Source organism: Delphinus delphis, chromosome 12 (assembly GCF_949987515.2).
Source record: "Delphinus delphis chromosome 12, mDelDel1.2, whole genome shotgun sequence".
In the NCBI taxonomy this organism is placed as follows: domain Eukaryota; kingdom Metazoa; phylum Chordata; class Mammalia; order Artiodactyla; family Delphinidae; genus Delphinus; species Delphinus delphis.
Genome location: NC_082694.2, coordinates 78619613 through 78642439, shown reverse-complemented (window position 1 = coordinate 78642439; position 22827 = coordinate 78619613).

Genomic DNA, 22827 nt, shown 5'->3' with positions numbered 1-22827 from the left:
AGAGTCCTGTCCCTCCTTTAATTGCTGCCTCACTGGACCTTAGAGACAAGGTCTGCCTCTTCCTTCTCTTTATTCCTGGGGTCCTTTTGCTGAGTGAGGGGACAGAGGGAGGAGGGGAGGTGGTCCAACCTCCCCTGGTGCCACAGTGACATTTATCCTGAACAGGCTAGCCTGTGGCTGCCATCTCTGGCCAGAAGGAGCAAACCGAAATTGCTTCAGTAAACAGCCCAGTCAGAGCAAACCCGGGCCTCATTAAACCACAATTAGGATTGCTGCTCTGGCTTCGAGGGAACTCCGCGTGGGACCTGAGACTGTTTATTTGAATAAGACCATGGCTGGGCGGCGGGAGGGGAGGGACAGAGGTGGAGGTGGAGGTCAGGCGGCGGGCGTTGGATCTTTCCGTCATTCTGGACACTTTAATAATGGGAAAACCTTTGACCTCAGCCCTCCCAGATCCCTGGATTCCAGAACCCAAATAACTATGGGACAGCAGTTTTGAATCTCCCTCAAATTCCTAATTAAATGGGATAAGGTACGGACAGTGCCCTGTGCATAGCAAGGACTCCATAGAGGTGAGTTACCTCTTAGTAATCTGGTTCGATATCCACACCAAAACCACAAGCAGAAAAGCTCACTTGCTGTCAGAATTCTTGTTTAGACTGTGAATGGCCACCATATCTTTCATTTGTCCATCATTTTTTTTTTCCTATTGAAAAGCAAACAAGCAAATGAACAACCAGGTGTCTCTTGTGTATGACTTACTTCTGGTCAGTGTTATCGGTTTTCTCATTTTAGATGCAAGAAAAGAGGGGTTAGAGAGGTTAGGTGATTTTGCCCACTATTTTGAAGCCAGTATGGAGTTCTCCAGCAGATAATCCACTCAACTAACCATCACTTATAGAGCACCTACCGTGTTTGGTACTGGAGATGCAAAATGAACGATATAGCCCCTCCCCTCAACGTGTTCGTTATCTGGTTATCTGACAGTTCATTTGACAGAATTTCTGTGAGTCTCTGAAAGCAACTCTCATTGGACTAGACGAGGCCCAATGGCTGACGTCTTCTGGTTGGATGAATGGATTGTTGGCTCGATGAATGGGTGTAGGTTGTGATACTTCAAGATCCACCAGCATCCCACTGCCTAAGACGGAGGAGTCTGGGGCTGGGAATGGCATCGAGTGCTGTGAGTGTGACGCTCATGCTTTTAGGACCAGGGATCAGAGCAAGCTAATCCTACCAACTTCCCTGATACCTATGGCTCAGACTCAAACATGCCAAGCTTCTAAAGTGGGCATGGGGCAGAGTGCAGACAGGAGAAGACCTCGCGTTCAGCCTGGCCCAAGGATCCCCAGGCCAGCCCACCCAAGGCTCTGAGTGGGCTAATGATGATAATGGACAACCGTCCTACAGTTAAGCAAAATCCACTGGCAGATTCATTCTGTTCCAGGTGAAAAGCAGGCCACGTTTCCTGCAGCTTTAATGATTGCATGTCGGTGCATGTCTTTTTGTGGAGATCTAGAAGATAGAGCTGGAAGGTTGATTAGAAATCAATAGCAAACTTTTTTCATAGGTAAGAAAACTGAATCCAAAAGAGATTTGTCCAAGCTCATTTGGCATATTCTAGAATGTCATATGATATTAGAACATATTATAATATAGGATTGAGGACTGGCCTGGGATAGGGAGATAAGAGCCTTAGCTCTGCCACTAACCTACTATATGACCTTGAGCACTTTACTCCCTGCTCTCTAGGCCTTAGTTATCTCATCTGTAAAATGGGACAGATCTCTATAGTCCCTGTAGCCCTAAAAGTTAATTGAATCTGGATTTCATATTATATGCAAAGGTTAGGCAGTATGGAGTATTATTTAATGAGTCATTGATATTTGCCAGGAGAATAAATTATATTTCCTCTGATTAGTGATGTCAAAGGAGGAAAGGCCCTCCTTGTAATGTTGAGTTGAATTTACACAGGCTTTTGAAGAAGTCTGTTGAAAAGGCCTTGTGACACAGAACAATGCCTGGTCAATACCGGGCTCCCAATAAACGTTTGTTGAATGAATGAAAGTGAGTTCCAGGCATAGGTTCTGTTGAGGACTGTTTACCGATGGATGTCAACTGGTCGAACATATGTGGGTCAGTGGGAGCTGGTGAGTGAAGAAACGACTGGTTGGATGGATAGACGAATGAGTGAATAGATGTGACATGCCTGAGACAGTGACCTGACAGGCTCCCTTGGGAGTGTTTGCTCTGAGGAGATCCTGAGGCCCATGCATAGGGCAGCCAGAGGTAGACCAGCAAGCCCAGTCCTATGGGCCTGCAAAGGACCCTGTCATGTGCAATTCCTATAGCTCCTCTGAGAGTCCTCTCTGAGAGTTCCCAGGGGAGATGCTAGGGGAGACCCTGGTGGAGGGTGAAGGCTGAGAGTGAGGGCTCACGGGAGGAAAGCACAAACTTGACCAAATCCCACTGCCACCCAGAGACTGTACTCACCCCAGCCCACCCAACTCTCACTTCTCTGGGTTTCCACGGAGACTCTCCTTTCCTTCCGCTGAATCCTCATCTTACTCTGCTTCACTGGTTAAGTGCACGAAGGCTGGTCTTCCTTCGCTGACCTGAGCAGGCTCTGTGCCTGCTTCATCTCGGCACCTCCCCTAGGCCAGGGCTGGCTCGTGGTAAGTCCCCAGTCACGGATTGAATGGATGAGTGAGTGACTGATTCTTAGGCTACAGCTGGTGGCTCCCTGAACCTCAAAGGGCAACGAGTGAATGCACGTTGCCCTCGATTGTTGTCGATACTTTTTTCTAACTGGGAATAACAGTGCATGTTTCACACCACCGTTAGCCAACCGTTTTTATATATTAATAGTAATACTTCCTTAGCAACAAACCCGATGTGCATAATCCTTTGTAGTTTTTAATGTTTTATCTCGATTCTCTCATTTTCATTCTCATAGCGTCCCTGAAAGGGAGCTAGGGTAGAGATCATAATCTCCCATTTGGGGAAGAAACTGAGGCTCCTGGAAGTCAAGTGACTTGTCCAAGATCATGTTTAGGGTCAGGGCGGGGCTGGGACACACCCAGCTTTCCTGATTCTTGGCCCTGTGCCCTCCCCTGGTTATGGATTTCTACTTTCACCCATGGCCATGTTTAAACGAAACTAGGAGGCAGAGAACGGTTTTACCAAAGAATGTTTAAAAACAATGATGTTCTGAATTAATGACAAAAGCAAACGCACGCTCTTGGTGGGTTCAGAAGTAGCCAGCATCAAGCTAATTGATTAAAATGCCGCGGTACCAACTTAGCGGCGACTCCGAAACAATGAATTCCAGCCAAGGCCACAATAAGCTGTTCCCCTGCCCCCTTTTTAATCATCTTTGTTGTTTTCAACTTTGCCTTAAACTCTTCTCTGTGTCCGGGCAGGTCACACCTGCCATGTTGACAAGCGTGGGGAGGAGGTGTGGGGCGCTGGGAATCCGTGGACTGTGGAGCTTTAATCTGACTCTTCCACGCTCTTGACCTGGAGCAAGTCACACTGCAGCACCACGTCTCAGCTCCCTCTCTCCTTTGAAATGGGGAGGGCAACACCTGCCTGATCGATTACAATTGTAAAAGGTAGGTAAAGGACCAGCGTAGTGTGTGACGCGGAGAAGGTGAATGATGAATGAACGTTTGCTTCCTCTTACTGCATCAGGTCCTTCAAGGACCTCAAGGACTCCTTAGAGTGAGAGGCTCTCAGAGGTGGGAACCTAATGGCTAAAGTCCTACGGCCCACGGTACCTGTCTCCTGCAGGACTTTTGCAATCAGGTCCTCTGTATCTGGTGTGACACGAAGCATGTCATTCAACCTCTCTGAGCCTCCGTTTCCTCATCTGCAGAGTGGCTGCCCTAATACTGACTTCAGTGCTTTGCTAGGCTTGAATGAGAGCACATGCAAAGATCTGGGGCTCAGTAAATGGTAAGCTCTCTCTATCACTGTCACGTGGATGGCAAGGGGGAGAGCTTGGAAGAGGGAGTCCCAGCGCTGCCGCATCTGCGCCCTGGGCCTCACTCTGCTCATCTCTAGTATGGGGAGAAGGACTCCTGGCCTGCCTACCTGCGGGGCATCTTGGAGAGCCCAGGAGTTACTTGATGGTCTTGACCTTGGCTGCACTACAATCACCCAAGGAGCTTTAAAAACAACCCAATCCAGGGACCCACCTCTGACCAACCTAATCAGGATTTGGGGGGTTGGAATCCAGGCATGTGTGTCTCTCAAATGTCCCTGGTGAGTCTGATGGGCTGCCAGGTTTCGAGTCCCCGAGATAAAGTTGCGGCCTCCTTTTCCAAATCGTGGAGGCCTGCACACATGAGGGAGTCGAGCAGGAGGGCTCCCCTCCAGGTCCTGCTGCGGGGGCGACGGGGACTTCTCGGGGTCACCATCCCTTCCGCGGCTGGGTTGGGAGCCATCAGCCTCTTTGATTCCCTTTCAACACTTCCCAGGATTTCTGTCCCCTCTGAAGAGGGAAGCAGGGTGCTGGCAGTAACCGGGGCTTGCTAACTTTAACCTTTAAAAAAACAAGCTTTATTGTGAAGACCAAAAGGTCTTATAAACCTTAATGAGCGGCATATGTGAAACACATACGTGAATTGCTTGTTTGAAAAATATTTCCCAGCTAGCCTTCAATAGCAGAGCCTTTATTATTCTAAACGGGAGCTTGTCTTACCAGAGGACTGAACAAAACCCCAGTTGGAGATAATTATCTTAGCAGAATTCCCCATGGGTCCCTGGAGAGGGGCCGGGGGTGGAAGCCGCTGGAACACATGTGCTAACTTAGGCTGCCTTTGTGTACACAACAAACACAAAAGCTGGGCTCTCGGCAGCGAGGAGAATTCCGGCTCCTGAAGCGGTGACCTCAATATTCGTTCCGGGGACGGCAAATAGGTTGGTCTCCATGGGTGGGGGTGGAGGTGGGAAGGGTGGGGTGGGAGACACGTGTCCAAACTCCTCCTCCAGGCAAGAGCTGGCGGTGCAGGCAGAAAATAATGGGGCCAGCGATCGAGAGATGCCGGCTTTTCCAGTTCATTCCTCTTTGGGGACATGACTCTGAGCAACTCGCTTTCACCGTCTAGGTCTCAGTTTCTCCATGTGTAACATGGGGCCAGTGTGATGACTCCACAGGATGCCACAGTGATCAGAAATGGTTTAACCCAATGTACAGTGGAGGAAAGCAACCTCTGGATCAGTAAATTCCACAGGCAGCAACTTGACAGGCAACCCGCCTTCACCGTGAGGAAGACAAGGCTGGAGACACAGCCTGAAGCCAGAGTTTTGGGTTCCCAAGGACCCCCCGCTTCCCGGGACTGTTCAGACACCACTACCTGAAGCTTTGGGCCATCAGCCTCCTGAGCCTGGCCCCCAGATATTCGGGGAAAGTGGGCCACTGGGCCTCAATTAGCTGGGTAATGGCTTCAATTCCCTACTGCTCCCTGCTCCTTAATTATCCCCCCGCTACCTCCCATCCCTGAGCTCAGGAATGCCGCAGCCCTTGCTCTTTTCCCAGCCCGGAAGTCACGAGAGGAAGCCACCTTGGTGGGACGTGTCCCACAGCTGCAGGCAGCCCAAGGAGAGGCGGGCAGGCCCCATCAGACCCAGAGCACGCTTTGATCCCCGTCCTCCCACTCCAGACCCCCTCCAGGGGCTTGGGGCAAGCCTGCTGTGTAGGCCTGAGCTAGGGCAAGGGGTTGAACTAGATGACCTCTGAAAGGCTGGAGGGTGAAATGGACCAAACCGGAGATTTGGAGCAGGAACTAAGGGCTACCTAACAGAGTACAGCTGCTTTCACTTTCCCCAGCCCATAGTTTTCTCATCTATGAAATGGAGCTAATGAGGTCTCTCCAGAAGGGTCGTGTTTGTTAGGGTTAAGATAGTCAATTATGTGACATGCACGTATAATTAACTAGGTGCCTGGCACCCAGGTGTGGCTCTAAACAGCCCCCCTTCCCTCCTGCTTCTCCAGCCCCTCCGTCAGCAATAACCCTTTATGCCAGTGAGGCAGCTACGTGAAGTGGGAAGAGTTTCAGAGCAGGGTCCGTTTCAGCCTTAGTTTCCCCACCTGTAAAATGCTGCTCCCTAAGGGGACCTGACTCTTCCAGTGTTCTAGGGGGAGAGACAGAGAGCATCCCCCAAGCCCCAGGAACGTCCTCCCAGGCCAAGCCCTGCATCCAGCTGCTCTCCTTGCCCCCAGCGCATGCACCCTGCATGTTTTCCCACCAAGGTAAACAGAGTCATTAACACTTTATCTTAATTGCTACTAATGATGGTAAATTTGCCTGATTACGTAAAACGGGGCTTTCTGGACTAATTCGTTTCCTAAGCTGAGCTGGAACATTTGAAATTTCAACTGAGTCATTCCAGCTTTGCAGCTGAACCTTATTGGTCAATTGTGGGTTATTTATGGTGGATTTGACTTCTCCTTGGTACTGGCTACTGGGGACAAGTATGAGGCAGGAGCCAAGGAAAGAACAACCACCCAGATTAGGGCAAAATCCTAGCAAAGGAAGAACTGGAGGGTGGTTTTCCCCTTGGTTCCTCCAGTTAATTCTTGTGTCAGCCATTTTCATAGGTTTTCTTAAGTATTCACATTTTTTTTTCCTTCCCATTCCATACATAAAGTGTTTTAAATCCAGACTCCATCAAACTGGCACTTTTACAAAATTCACTAAACGTTTCAGAGTTAGTTTTATCTTTACTGTGTTGTGTGTATATGTATATATATAAAAAAAAATACATAAAATATTAAAATACTTCTTCCATTATTTTTTTAAACCAGAATTCCTTTTTGGGTTTCTTAACAATGTTGGCTGATTGTAGCGCTTAACTTTTCTTATTTAAATTGCTTCCTTTTTAAAACATTCAATAAATTGCTTTGAGGCTGGTGGCCGTGTGTAAATGACAAATGTACGCATATGTATATTTCCTTCAACAGTCTAAACGTTTGTCAGGCTCTATGGTTGAGAATTTTAACTTTAAAAAAATGTGATGATCCAGGTCAGTGCGCCTTGGTCCAGCATTTGGTGGACTAAGTGGTCCAGCCTTTCTCTTGCAACCAGTGGTCCAGCCTTTCTCTTGCAAGGAGCGCAGGCTTACAGAGCCCCGGGAGAGTCGGGCTCTGAGTCATGTAAAGTCTGTGCTAGGGGATGTTCTTGTATATGCTCTTGACCAGGTAAATTTGATCTTTGTGGGTAAGTGTGCCACCTGTATTCACCTTTTCCTTCTCAGGTTTTAGGACATTGCAGTTTGCAAAACACTGCCATATCCATTTTTCCATGTGACTCTTACAACAGCTTTGAGGCTGAGGCAAGGCAGTGGTTGAAATCCCACTTTACAGATGAGTAAACTGAGGCCCACACTGACTTCCTTAAGGCTTCTCATGGACTCAGACCCAGCTCTTTTGAGTCTCAGAATCCAGTGATCGTCAACTGCTCTACCAACACAGGAGGGCTATCAGTGAGAAAAGACCAGGAGAGGAAGGCAGGAGCAGAGGGAAGGTCTCAGGTGTCATCTGCCCGTTTAGGTCCCTTGCATCACACTCTCAGTCTCTGTGGTTGCTTTTTTGGAAATTGATGACTAGACCATGAGCTCTTCCTGGTGGGGTCTGTTATAGACTGAACTGTGTCCCCCAACCCCCAATCCAATTCATATGTTGAAGCCCTAACCCCCAGTGTGACTATATTTGGAGACAGGGCCTTCAAAGATGTATCAAGGTTAAAGGAGGTCATAAGGGTGGGGCCCTAATCCAGTATGGCTGGTGTCCTTATAAAAAGAGGAAGAGACATCAGGGATGTGGTTGCACAGAGAAAAGGCCATAACAAGAAGACAGCCATCTGTAAAGCAAGGAGAGAGGCCTCCAGAGACAATGACCCTGCTGACGCCTTGATCTTGAATTTCCGGACTCCAGAGTTGTAAGAGAAGACATTTCTGTTGTTGAAGCCACTGTCTATGGTATTTGTTACAGCAGCCCTTGATAAATAATACAGGGTTCCAGTCCCACCATGGTCACCTTTGCATCCCTCTTCCCCTGGCAGCTGGGTGATGGAGGTGGGCAGGCTTTGAGTGGCTCAAAAATGCCAAAGACTTACCCTCCTTAGAGCACGTGACTGCCAGACTGAGAGCAGGGTGCGCAGGACCCTGGGCAAATAATTTTTTTGCCAAGGCCTTGTCTATATAAACAATTTAAATGAAAGATGAATTATGAAATTCATGGGCGCATATGAAGCACAGTTGATTCTCATTATTCATGGTAGTTATATTTTATAACATCACTGTGACCACTGATTTAGCGAATACTGAACCTTGCTCCTGGGGGAAATACAGGTTAGGTTCCTATGAGATTCTGGTCACATTTTTGTCAACTGATCAGCACATAATCTTGTTCTATGTGTTTCTGTTTAAAGACACCTTATTTAATATATATTTTGATCCATTAACATTGACCTCAGGGTCAATAGCACTGTAACTCATGCCTGAACAAAGCTTATCTCTGTAAGGCACGTCACAGCCTCACACTTAGGAACACTACTAGACGACACTTCAGCACTATGCTTGGGTGCCACATTTTAAACAGTGAAATCACCAAAATAAAATAAAAGCACTAAAATGCAAAAGAAAAGAAAAGAAAAGAAAAAGACAGTACAAGAAGTTTACATCTCTGAGAAGTGAGACAAAAAGTAGACATCATCTGATTCTACCTTAGCTGGGAACGTGCACTTTGGACAACTCAAACTTTTCAACACTCTGCACATGTCTCTGAATGACTGTGAAAGCACCGTGAATATTAATTTGGGGGGTAAACTACATTTTGGTAAAGGCACAAATTTGCAAAGACAGAATATGTAAATAATGAGGGTCAACTGAATGGTGGTTTCTTGTTTTTCTTTGGCCTTGCTGTGTAGCATGTGGGATCCTAGTTCCCCAACCAGGAATCGCACCTGTGCCCCCTGCAGTGGAAGCTCGGAGCCCTAACCACTGGACCGCCAGGGCAGTGCTGGTATGGTAGTTTCTTGATGAAGATTTAGAATGATGGTAGCAAGAATGGTATATATTTGTTTATTGTCTGATTAGCGCTTGTGAAGATTCCTCAGTGTCCAGGCACCACCTCTGACTCTTCAGATCCGGAACCATGTCATCAGGATCTTTACCGTCAAATGCTTTAGTCATGGTTAATTTCCTATCTCCCAGTTTGAGAAATCATGCCGTGGCTCTTCCAAATCTCCTTGTATTGAAACAATACAGAACGACTTGCCTCTGCGGTTTTCCAACACCATTTATTGAAGGCTGGTTACGTGACCACCAAGGCAAGTCTCACCCAGAGCAGGCAGGAAAACGTGACTGGTCACTCATTTTCTGGTCATGTTAAATTTACTGCTGGGAATTTTATAACATAAATGTAGAACGACACATCTTGAGCGCTTTAGGCCATAACCATTGCATTTTTAGAATGTGACCTCTTCCAATGTTGACCTTGACGATTCACACACTACGACCAACAGGCAGGATGGACAGAGGACCTGTGGGCACAGGAAAAGAGCTCATTTGCATAAGAAACATCTGTCCTCATATTTCACAGCTGAAGAAGACCTGGGGAGAGCAATGCATCCTCTTGTCGATTGAAGGCAAGAGGGGATGTTGACTGGAAGGGCCCGTTGGCTTTGTGTAGCAACTGTCTCAGGAGCCCCAGGAGAAGACATGAGAAGGGTTTGGCCAATGGTATGGGGCCTGTGGAAGGTATGGGGTGTTATCCTGGTGCCAACAGTAGGGGTACACAGGGCACAGATTGCTGCCCTCCCCCACTCCTCCCTTGGGTAGGGTAGATTTCAGGAGGCGCTGTGGTAGAACACGGGTGGACAAGAGCTTGTGCATGGGGTTCAAGCCCAAGGATCAGTCGACAAGGGTAACCCAGAATCCTGAAGTTGTCCTATATCTATGGTGAATCAGAGTCTCCCCAAACCAACATGTCACCTCCATTCTGGCAGCCCATTTTTGTTTAGTCCTGGAAAAGAAGTACCATGTTGGCAGCAGAAGTGATCTGGACATCAGGCTACTCTTCTGGGACTGGTACCCAACCATTGGAATCCAGGACAACCCCATAGATGTAAAGCCTAGAGCTCCTTGAGGCATCTGGTCAACCAGATGTGGGCAGGCGGAAGAGGGGCTAGAGAGTCAGGGAGGACCCCAAAGGGGAGAAATGAGCCCTAGGGCCCACACAGGTCCCAGTTTGGACTTGGGGTGCCCTGCCCAGATGGCATTGCCAGCTTCCAGAATCCCAGGCATGGAAAGGGGTGGGGCTTGGATAATTTTGAGGGGAAGAATGACCAGCATGTTGCAATAGTCCAGGTTACACATGTTTGGTGGGATTGTAAATCAGTGGACCTCCTTTGGAAAGCATTTAGTAGTAACTGCCAAAGCTAAACATACATACACCTTATAACCAGCAATTCCTCTCCTGGTTGTATAGTCAATAAAAATGAGTGCCTGCGTTCACCAAAGGACTTGCACACAAAGATTCATAACAGCATTATTCATAATAGTAAAAACTGGAAACAACTCAAACGTCTATCAACGGTAGATTGGGTAAATAAATTGCAGGGTATTCATACAATGGTATACTATGTAACAGTGAAAAAAATCGACATGCGACAACGTGGATTAATTTTCCAGACACAATATATTGAACAAAGAAGCCATACTGTATTGTTCCACTTCTACAAAGTTCAAAAACAGGCATATTATACTAGAGGTCAGATAGAGGTACCATTTTGGGAGAGGTATTAACTGGGAAAAGGTACAAGGGAGCCTTCTGGGGGTACTGGAAATGTTCTAAATCTTGCTTTAGCTGGTGGTTACATGGAGGTATACATACGTAGAAACTTATGGAGCTGTGCGTTTAAGATTTGTATACCTTATGTTTGTTAGATATATTTCAGTTAAAAATGTTAAAGTGTGTGTGTGTGTGTGTGTGTGTGTGTGTGAGAGAGAGAGAGAGATGGATGGACTGGAAAAAATAGGTAGCAATGGGGATGGTGGGGCAGGGAGCAATTGATTAGAGAGATGTTTAGGTGTTAGAGCCTGACTTTAACCATTCAAAGTAGGCCTCACCATGGAAACAGCCTAAATGTCCATCAGCAGAGGAATGGATAAAGAAGATGTGGCACATATATACAATGGAATACGACTCAGCCACTAAAAGAAAGAAATAATGCCATTTGCAGCAACGTGGATGGACCTAGAGATTGTCATACTACGTGAAATGAGTCAGAGAAAGACAAATACCATGTGATATCACTTATATGTGGAATCTAAAATATGACACAAATGAACCTACCTATGAAACAGAAACAGGCTCACAGACACAGAACAGACTTGTGGTTGCCAAAGGGGAGGGAGTATGGGAGACGAATGGACAGGGAGTTTGGGGTTAGTAGATGCAAACTATTACAAATAGAATGGATGGACAAGAAGGTCCTACTGTATGGCACAGGGAGCTATAGTCAATATCCTGGGATAAATCATAATGGAGAAGAATATAAGAAAGAATGTATATATAAAGAATGTTAATTTCTGTACAGCAGAAATTAACTCAACATTATAAGTCAACTATACGTCAGTTAAAAAGTAAGTTAAAAAAATATATAGGGCTTCCCTGGTGGCGCAGTGGTTGAGAGTCCGCCTGCCGATGCAGGGGACACAGGTTTGTGCCCCGGTCTGGGAGGATCCCACATGCCACGGAGCGGCTGGGCCCGTGAGCCATGGCCGCTGAGCCTGCGCGTCCGGAGCCTGTGCTCCACAACGGGAGAGGCCACAGCAGTGAGAGGCCCGCGTACCACACACACAAAAATATATATATATATATATATATATATATATAAACAAAGTAGGTCTCACTGTCCTCATAAGGGAAGTACCTGGGGCTCAGAGACAGTAAGCAGTGGAATGGGGATGGAAACATCCACTGCTCCTGAGGCCACATGCTCAGGGAAAGTGATCCCATTCCCTGCTCTCGGGTGGCCACTGATCCATCTAGGCTGGTCATGACAATCCTTTTCCCTTTGCCAGAGAGTAGTTTAGGGCTTGGCAGGGGACCAAGATCTTCCCGATCAGATGTGAAGGGAAATCCACTGGGGGCCACCGAGCAAGGTGTCTTTGCTTTAAGGAGACACGAGGAATACGTGCTTCTCTTCTGTCTAGGGGCCTCGTTGTGTCTGTCGGGGTGTCTCAGCTGGAAGCGCAGCTGCCGTGTCTGGAGCAGGGAGGGCTAGCCGAGGCCAAAGCTGACACCCAGAGGGAGCAGAGTGGGGAGATGGGGCAAACCTGGACACTGGTGACACTTTCAGCCACTCCATTAACCAGTCCTAGACACACCCTAGCTTGGTACTTCTCCAAGGCCTCCTGGCCTGCAGTGGACCCAGTGAGGAACACTTCTTGTCCCTTGGCTGTTCCTGACAGTGTTTGTGCAAATACCCAGGTGAAGTGGGTGAACCCACAAAGTGAACCCAGGTGAAGGGCTGGGAGCCAGGCACAGGGAGGGTTTCAGGGCTAGAGGATGGCTTCAAAGGATGCACATGATTGGGGCCAGGAGCGAGGCAGGGGGAGGGCCAGGGAGAGAAGACGTGGCTGCAAAGGATGTAGGAGGTGCTATCAGTGCCTTGTGCCTGGTCCCCCTGCCCACCGGCGAGTCCACTCAGCATGGTGGGGGGTCCCCATGCCTGCGGACAGCTTCCCATCTCAAGCACCCACTGCGTCTCAGCTCCCTGAACATGAGCCCATTCATCCAAGGAGTGGGTGCAGCCTGGAAGTGTGTGTGTGTTTAGTGGGGAGGGTTAACGCTTCCAAGGTCAAACCTCGAGCTAGCCAGCCTCTGGGGGAACCCCGCCTCCTTGCCGTCTACCCCACTGTGTACCAGAGTTGATCATGTGGCCAACAGCATACAACAGAGGCAACAGCGTGTCGCTCCTGAGGTTAGATGACAAGACTTCAGCTTCCATCCTAGGTGCTCCTTCTCTCTTCCTCACTCTCAGGTCACTCACTGGATGGAGCTGTGTTGTGAGACGTCCTGCGGAGAGGCCCACAAGGCCAGGAACTGAGGCTTCCTGCTGACAGCCATGCAAGTGGCCATCTTGGGAGTGGATCCTTCCGCCCCAGTTAAGCCTTCAGAGATGGCAGCCCCCGCGGACAGTCTGACTGTGGCCTCATGAGAGACCCTGAGCCAGAACCCGCCAGCTAAGCCTCTCCTAGATTCCTCACCCAGAGAAACTGTGAGACAATAAATGTGCGTTGTTTTAAGCCTGTAAATTCCGGGCCACCAAATTGTTGCTCAGCGATAGATAATGAAGACAATTCTTAACCAGCAGGGGACAGGAATGATGCTTCCAACCTCCCATCTTTGGAGGAACAATTCTACACCATGATTCAGAGGATTCCCGGTGGGACTGGGTCACAGTTACCAAAGTGAAAACCAGCTCCACAATGCACCCCTTCCTGACTTTCCCTCCAATCCCATCTCCTCTTCACTCCAGCTTTCCAGGATCATTTCTCAAATGAACAACCTGCACCCAAATCCTTGTCTCAGGCTCTGCTTTGGAGGGAATTCAGTCTAAGACAAGGGACTTCATGGAAAAAGGTTTAGAAGCTAGAATGTGAACACTCCACAAGGGTAATGGGGGACAGAACTGGTTGACATGAAAGTGTTTTTTTTTCAAGAACACTTTTTTTTTTTAATTGGAGTATAGTTGATTTACAAAGTTATGTTAGTTTCAGGTGTACAGCAAAGTGAATCAGTTATACATATACCCACTCTTTTTTTTAAAAGATTCTTTCCCATATAGGTCATTACAGAGCATTGAGTAGAGTTCCCTGTGTTATACGGTAGGTCCTTATTAGTTATCTATTTTATATATAGTAGTGTGTATATGTCAATCCCAGTCTCCCAATTTATCCCTCACCTCCCATCCCCTGGTAACCATAAGTTTGTTTTCTACATCTGTGACTCTCTCCTGTTTTGTAAATAAGTTCACTTGTACCCTTTTTTTTTTAGGTTCCACATATAAGCGATATCCTATGATATTTGTCTTTCTGTGTCTGACTTACTTCACTCAGTATGACAATCTCTAGGTCCATGACATGAAAGTTTTAAGGACCATTAGCAGACAGCCTGGAGTTCCAGATTCATATGCTGCCTTGGGAAGACTAGATGAGTCCTCTTAGTCTACTCAAAGGGCTGGATGCCATGTTGCCCCCATCACCAGCAGCAGGGTGGGAGGAGATCAGGATGTGTGTCTCAGCTCTCCTAACAACTTGCTGTATTCAGTTCACTTGTCTCCCTGGGCCTCATTCACTAATCTTAAATGTGACTAGTGCATCTCACTACTCTAGACAGTGGTGAAGACTCATGAAAGAAGAACCATAAATGGTGAGGTGGTCTCTAAGTCCATTCCACTCACATCTCCTGAGATTAGCATCTTATTGCCACACCTTGGGTTGCCTCCTGGGGAGACTGACCTGGTTTTTGAACCACATCAAAACCATGGGGACTGGGGATGGGGCTGCTTGTGAGTTTTAAGAGCTATCTGCTTATCCTTCTGCCATGTCACTAAGAGATGAGATGGGAGGGACCGATTTCTCACATTGGAAAGTGACAGCATCATTTCCTAATTATCACATTTGGGGGAACAGATGGGGAAGCATGTGGAGGAATTATGGGCTTCTATTTGAAAGGGGGGCATGTTTTCTAAAGAAAGTTACCTCCGAATATTTCCACCCAGTTGTCCTGAAAGCATTTGGGGTTTACAAGGCATTTAGTAAATAAGATGCTTTTTTACAGATGAGGAAACAGAAGTGGGTAAGGGGAGTCAGGATGAATATCTATTGAACACCTGCAGAGTGCCAGGTGTTTCACATTCTGAGTACATTTCATGCTTACAGTAACCCTGTTTCAAAAACAAGAAAATGGAGGCTCAGCTATTGAGAAGTAGAGCTGGGAGTTGAACCTAGGATTGTCTGGCCCCAAAGACCCCTTTAGAGTTTGCCATGTGCAAATGAATGCAGCATGGGCTCTACCATCCTCATGCTCTTGGGTTATTGCACAGGTGGGCATAAAATGTCTGGACCCAGTTCCTCAAAAAGTTAAACAGAATTACTGTATGACCCAGCAGTTCCAGGACTAGGTAGATACCCGAAAGAATTGAAAGCAAGGACTTAAACAGATCCTTGTACACCCACGTTCATAGCAGCATTATTCACAACAGTCAAGAGGTGGAAACAAGCCAATTGTTCATAAACAGATGAACAGATAAACAAAATGTGGTGTGTGCGTACTGTGGAGTATTATTCAGCCATAAAAAGAGATGAAATTCTGACACAAGCTACATCACTGATGAACCTTGAAAACACTATGCTAGGGAAAATAGGCCAGACACAAAAGGACAATTATTGTACGATTCCACTTCTAGAGTAGGTACCTGGAGTAGGGAAATTCACAGAGACAGAAAGTAGAATGAAGGTTACCAGGGGCTGGGGAGAGGGGGCAAGGGGAATTATTGTTTAATGGGTACAGAGTTTCAGTTTGGAATGCTGAGAAACTCCTGGAAATGAATAGTGGTGATGGTTGCCCACAAATGTACTTAATGTTACTAAATTTGCACTTAAAAGTGTGAAAATGGTAAATCGTATGTTATGTGTGTTTACCTCAATTTTTTAAAAAAAAAAAAAAAGCCCTGGCACGGGGCAGATTTCTGCTCAGTCTGTGGGATCCTGAGTGGCAGAGAGATGAATGCCGATGGGATAGATCTGGAGAGGCGTCTGGGAGGGAGCGGGATTCAGCTGGGTCTTGAAGGGTATGTGGATTTCATTAGGCAGTTTTGGAAAAAGAAGGGCATTCCGGTGCTGATGTGAGGATGAGCAAGAAGGATTCATAAGGGATGGGAGGATATACACGCCAGGTTGGACGCAGTCCAGTAAGGCTGGAGCAGTGTGTTCATGAAGAGTGTAATGGCAATGGGGATAGGAAGGGAGGGCTGGAGGACCTCGCCTGCCAAGAAGTGTCCCTTTCTACCTGAGGTTGAACCTGAGGGGCACCAGCAGTGTCCTGTTACACAGAGACACCTCCTCAATGCAAAGGGACATCAAACATAGCAGTGCAGAGCAATTCTGTGTGACAGCTCTAACCCCCTACCCATCTTCTCCTCACTGGCACCTGGTCTCACTGCCCTGAAACAAGCTGGCCACGCCCCAACCTCCACTCTCCGTGGCCTCTGCTGCTGAGACCAGCTCAAGGTCCTGCCACAAAGATACACTGGCTGTTGGCTAACAAGGACCATTACCCTTTTCAGTTTTAGAATCATTTAGATGGGCTGCATCCCTAATAAACACGAATACACCCATGGACTAGGAAGGGAAGGTTTTCTCCTACTCGTCTGCTGCCATCCAGCCTCATGATGTTATTACCAACGCCTCGGACCCCTACCACACACATGCACTAGGCTAGGGGACCCGAGGGCAGGGTCGTCCTCAGCTCCCATTCCCCAGTCGGCACCCTGCAGGCACCTGGCACTCAAGGGTCTTGTGCTGAATTGAATTGAACAGGATCTCACTATCTACCCTTCCACACCCTGGGTTTTGAGCACCATCTGGCCCCCCTGCCCAGAGTGCCAACCGTAGAGTTGGCACGTGGCATTTATTTGATCAATCTCAGATGTGTAGTTGAGGTTGGAGGACAGAGGTGAGTCAGTGCTCATGGATTTCCTGTCCTAACGAAGTCGAGTGGAATAGACTGAGAGCTAGTACTGAAGTACCTTCTGGTACTGAAGGTGGTGACGGGCCCCAGCAGACAGATTTGTCTCCAGCTTCAAGCTTCTTCCTAAGAAAGAACACCTTGGGCAGTTCCAAGATTTCTCGGGTGATGGTCAAAGTCTATACCTGCCTGGAAAAGCCAAGAGATGCCTTTGTCACGTGGACAAATAAAGGGATGTACCGCCGCTGAGCAAAGATCAGGGTGATGGTGAGAGTGGCCATGGACTCAGTGCCGGTAAGTTTTCCATGAGTTATTTAAATTCTTCTTTCCCCGGGAGATAAGCAACCCTCATGGGACTGGCTGACCACTCTCCCAACAGGTACTCTAAGTTCTAATCCAAGCCCACATGCTCTGGGGAGGTCACACGTGTCTTGCACCTTGCACTCTCCCTAACAGGCGCTGTCACCCGGGAGGCGTTATCTACCGTCTACACTCACGTGACCCTCAAACCACTGTCTCCATGCTGTGTGGTCATACATCCTGCTGCCCAGTGCCCACCATCATTGATGTTTCCTCCACAGGATCTCCAAGCCGTCCTCTCACATCTGCTCCCCTAGGGCCCCCGTCTCCCCTTGGGTTCCTCCATCTCCCCAGCTTCCCAAACCTGTGCATTAGGCTTGCCATCCTCCTGCCGGTCAGAAAGTCCATTCAAGTCTTCCGTCGTTGTATCTCTAGAACCTCGCCACTTCCTTCCATCCCAGCCGCCACTGCGTCAGGTCAGGCCACCGGGACCTATCACGTGGATGGGGGCTCCCATGCTCCCCTAACTGAAACGAGGATGAGACCGTCTCTCTAAAAAGCTTATCTTCTTCAAATGACTCTCCTGTTAAAACTTCATCAATTGGTCTTCCCTGGTGGTGCAGTGGTTGGGAGTCCGCCTGCTGACGCAGGGGATGCGGGTTCGTGCCCCAGCCCAGGAAGATCCCACGTGCCGCGGAGCGGCTGGGCCCGTGAGCCATGGTCGCTGAGCCTGCGCATCTGGAGCCTGTGCTCCGCAACGGGAGAGGCCACGGCAGTGAGAGGCCCGCGTACCGCAAAAACAAAACAAAACAAAAAAAAAACACTTCATCAATGATTTTTCTGGGGTGGCTTTTGCTTCTGTTCTAACACCCTCAGAGATTTGGCTCCTGAGTTCTAGAGCCCAGGACACTCTCTGGGTGACCCCAGAGCATACCCAGGTTTAGGCATCACTGGCCTGCACGGCCTGTGCCTCTGTTGCCGGGACGGGCTGCTTCCGACGCGTGCAGGCCTCACCCCACTCCTTTACTCTTACGAGCACAGCAAGACGTGGAGACCCAGACCACGCTCCCCGCCGGAGCCTCTACCCTCGAGGGCTGGTCCATCCCTGTGCCCTCAGCCACGCGCATGTCCCTCCGGCAGAACACGGAGGACACTGCACTGTCCAGATTTTGACCATGACCTCCATCCTTCCGGTTAAGGAATGTGTCCTTTGTCCCTGGGCCCCCAGCAAAGGGCCAGGGCAGGCATTCAGGAACTGTTTCTTAAAAATACAGTGTCTCTTGGACTTCCCTGGTGGTGCAGTGGTTGAGAGTCCGCCTGCCGGTGCAGGGGACACGGGTTCGTGCCCTGGTCCGGGAAGATCCCACATGCGGCGGAGCGGCTGGGCCCGTGAGCCGTGGCCGCTGAGCCTGCGCGTCTGGAGCCTGTGCTCCTCAACGGGAGAGGCCGCAACAGTGAGAGGCCCGCGTACCGCAAAAGAAATAATAATAATAATACAGTGTCTCTTAGCTTTCAGCTTTTTAAAGGCTTTTTATTAGAGTCTCACCCACGCAGAGAGATGGACAAACCCCAAGTACATGGCTCCATCGGTTTTCACATGTGAACACACTTGTGTCACTGGCTCAGAGATTGGCCTCCCAGCACCCAGCGAGCCCCATCTGCCCTCTCGCACATCTGCCTTCTAGAAGCAGCGTGTGTCCTCACTCCTGACCCTCCTGTGGGTGGAACCACGTGGCACGTACTCTCCTGCGTCTGCTTCCTCTCTCATTCTATTGAGCTTCGTCTGTGTTTGTGTTGTCGCGGTTCCTCTGTGTGGTGAGGGCCGTCGGAGGTGTGGGTAGGAGTGATGGGTGTATTCTCACTTCAGCCTTCAGACTTTGGGGAGCAGAAGGGGGAAAAGAATCCCTTCCCTATGTGGGTCCTGGGGCTGGGGCTTCTGCTCCCTCCTCTGCCAGGGCCCGCCCTCTGCCCCCCACCACCCCACGGTCGCTGTAAGGACGAGCCTGCCCCTCTCTGGCTTCAACCCCTGAGTCTATGGTGGGTGAGCTCCGAGTGACGTCTTGGGTCCCTTCTGGCCCCGTCCATCTCCGCCCCAAGCTCTTCATGCCTCATGCCCGGCTCCCCTCCCCACGGAGATGACTCAGGCTGGGGGAATGCCAGGCTGCAGCCTGATTCGATTAAGGGGAAAGAGGGGCCTTGTGAAGCCACAGGGCAGGCGTGCCACCACACTGACCCCTCAGAGGATGCTGATAATGGGGTGAGCGGCCGGGCCGAGGCTGAGGCCGGCCCCAGCAAACCTGATTACAGGGTCTCTGGCTGCAGCCTGCCTGCATCTCCCAGAGAGAACAGTCTTTATTCCCTCAGGCAGGTCCCTGGACAGGCAGTTTAAATTGAATCAGGCCCTGGTCCCTGGCACAGAATGGGCCATTCACTGGCCCTGCCATCCCCTAGCAAAACAGACCCCTCAGCCATATGGCGGCCTGGGGAAACTGGCTGGACGTGTGGCCAGCGGCCAGCCTTGCAGCGGCCTGCACAGGCCAACTCAGAAGTAGGGCCGTCTCCAGGGTCCGCGGTGCCAAGCCCGAGCTGAGGGACAGATGCCCGGCTGACAGCCATCGTGGGTTGGGTGAGCCAAGGGATCGAGGGCAGAGGGAGAGGCAGGAGGCCTGGGTGGCCATCGACACACCCCGTAACAGTGGTGGCTCTGGTCCCAGCCATGTCACATAACCGCGGTGGGACTGTGGAAGACCACTCGGCCTCCGTGGTGCGTGGCCTCATGAGTGATAGAACAGTGGTCCCACCAGGGCTGCTGTAAGGACGACACGAGGAGAGGAATATGACCAAAAGGCCTTCGTGTTGGTCTGCGGCTTCTCTGAGGCGAATGGGGGCCCTCAGTCCGTCTGCAGGAGGGGCCTGAGGCCCCAGGCAGAAGCATTGGCCACATGGTTCCTCCCGTTTGCCAGTCCAGTGGGCATCAGCCTGACATCTAGCTGTCTGTGTGGTTGGCCGGTGGCCTGTCAGATACCAGCTACTATGACATCTTCCTAGAGGGACCCGAGACACCACTCCCGGATTTATGGATAGAGAAACTACCCCTCAGATAGGTTAAGGGACCTGCCCACATCAGAGAAGAAGGGGGGCCTGAAATTCTCATCTCCCAGCCCCAAATATTGCAGCTTTTTACGCTAGGCATTATTTTAGAGATAAGGAATCAGTGGCCAGAAGGGGGAAGTGACTCACGCAAGGTGCACTGTGGACAGCCCCCTTAAGGCACCCACTGTGCCCGGGGCCGGCCAGGGCTGCAGCAGCAGGGCCAGTGCACCTGAGACGCTAGTTTGGGGGAGCCTTCTTGCTGACGTCTCAAAGGCCTGGAAAAAAACACAAAAATAAATCCTTAAAAACAGGTTTGGCTGCTGCACAGCAAGCGTTCTAAACTCGGACCCAGAGGCTGCAGCTCCCGGGCAGGCCCCCTCTCCACGCCCACCCCGGACTGGCTCTGGCTCTCGGTCTCTGTCCCCGGCTGGAGCTGAGTGAGGGTCCCCCCAGTGAGCACCGCAGAGCATCACCTTGGTGCACCTGGCTTCGCATCAGACCTGCCTCCCTCCTCTTGTTTCCGTGGAAACACCTCAAGCCCCACGGATCAACTCTCACCTGAGGCTTTCATTAGCCCGAACATTGGAATAAGTTTTGATTCAAACACGACGCTTTTTAACGCAGGGAAAAACTCGTTTTGTGCAAGACCCCATTATGCGGAACGGACAAGCGGGTTGATGGCCAATTTAGTTAATAGAGCTTTGCAGCTGACCTTGAATTAAAAGTGCAGGAAGCAGCCTCCATTTCCCCCGGGAAGAGTCACAGGTGTAACCACAGCGGGCTGGTCCCACCCCATCCCCCCTGCTTCAGCCACTGCCTTCCCCTCAGCTCGGCGAGCAGAGGCCTTGCTCCAGTACCTCTCGGGGACTTTAGGGCTCCAGGCTGAGCCCTAGATCTCTAGCTGGGTCTCACGCCTTCCTCCTATCCTTGCACCCGGGTCCCCGCCCTTCACTCAGCACCGCGTGCTGAACTTTGAATACACGGTGTTCCCCCCAGCCCCCTGCATTCGTAGGTGTGGCGTGCCATCCCCCTGCCCCCCAGAATATCTGTATGTATATCCGTCTCTTCATTTTTAATTGTCTCAAGACACTACTAAGTATTTCTGACCCTCAGTCTCCTCCTTCGTAAAGTGGAGTGATGACGCCTCCTGAAAAAATACAGGTAAAATACCTACCTGGGCGGTAGGATTAGAGGCTGCGCTACCTACCGGCGGAGGAACAGTTTCGCAGCTTCTCTGTGCCTGTGTTTTCTCACCGTGGAGGGCGGGTAACATGGTCCTTCCCTCCCTGGATTGCTGGGAGGTTTGAGTTAATACAAGTAGGCTGCTTGGGATAGTGACTCCATGCTGGAGCATGTGATGGTGACCGTTTCTTCTTTGGAATGGAGGTCCCATCCCCTGCCCCTCACTCTTGTTAATGGAGAGACCCTCCACACGGTTGGCTAGAGACACACGGGACCCCCTGGCCTGAAACAACTCCTAGGAGGATCCTAGGAGAGTCTCACACAGAAACCAGGGCCCTTCTTCCCTGGTGGGTGATCGCTTGGGGTCACTGGGGCAGGATGGGACGGGATGCCTCTGATCTGTGTTGATGACAAGTGCTGCTCGCTGTGTGGGTCCCGGGCCCTGGGAGCAGGTTCCTCAGGAGGCTGCTGCCCTCTGCTCTGGATGAGGCTGGACCACGGCTGCCTGCACACACCCACCCCCGTCCTCTGCCTATGCTGTTCGGGGCTTCGTCCCAGCACCCTTGCCTGCACTATAGGACACCCAGGCGAGGGTTCACCTGGACCCTTCCGTCAATCCGCTGTGAACCTCAGAGAAGCCACGTCCCCTTTGTAGCCTCAGTTTCTCTTAAACTTTCGGGTCCATCGCAATCACCCCGGTCACTGGTGACAATTCCTGGGCCCTGACAGGGGGTGGGTAATGCAGGAGTCTGCAGCCCACCCTGTGGGAGACACAGCCTGGATGATGAGCCCAGGCCCTGAGTGGGCACTGAGGGCTGGCAGGGCCCCCAGACCCTTTTCAGCTCCGGGAGTGTTGAGGGCGGACAGCTCTCTGTGGTCACCCTACCCACGTCCACTGCCAGGGTCACATCTTCTCCCCAGCACAGCCATCATCCAGTGACTGGTCGAGGAGGAGGGGGTGCCAAGGCCTAGCCCCTGGCCCCAGACCAGAGCAGCTCTGCGGGACCAGCTCAGCTCCAAGGTTCCGTCATCACCGCATCCCAGCTTGACTCTCCCTCACCTGGTCCTGCTTCCTTCGCTCCCCAGTAAGTCTCTTGCATGTTAATCTCTGCCTCAGAGTTGGCTCCAGGAGCCTGCAATGGTGCTTCCCAGACCTCACACAAGAGTCCCTAGCCCTTGTAGGGGTCTTTCACGTAGAAAGCGTGTGCCTCGTGCCAGGGATGCAGAGACACACGGAAGATCCTCACAGTTCAATCGGGGTGCGAACAGGCCAACCAATGACTGCAGGACGGTGAGCCCAGGGCTCAGAGAGGTTTGTACAAATGCCATGGGACACAAAGGATGGAGACCCTAATCCTGCTGGGGGGCGCGTAATCCATGGAATGGTAGTGTCCAGGAGACAAGGAAGCGCTAGGTGGCTTTGAAGGGCAATCAGGATGTTGTCAGGCAGGTAAGGGGGCACCGGTGCAGGAAGGCAGCTCACGCAC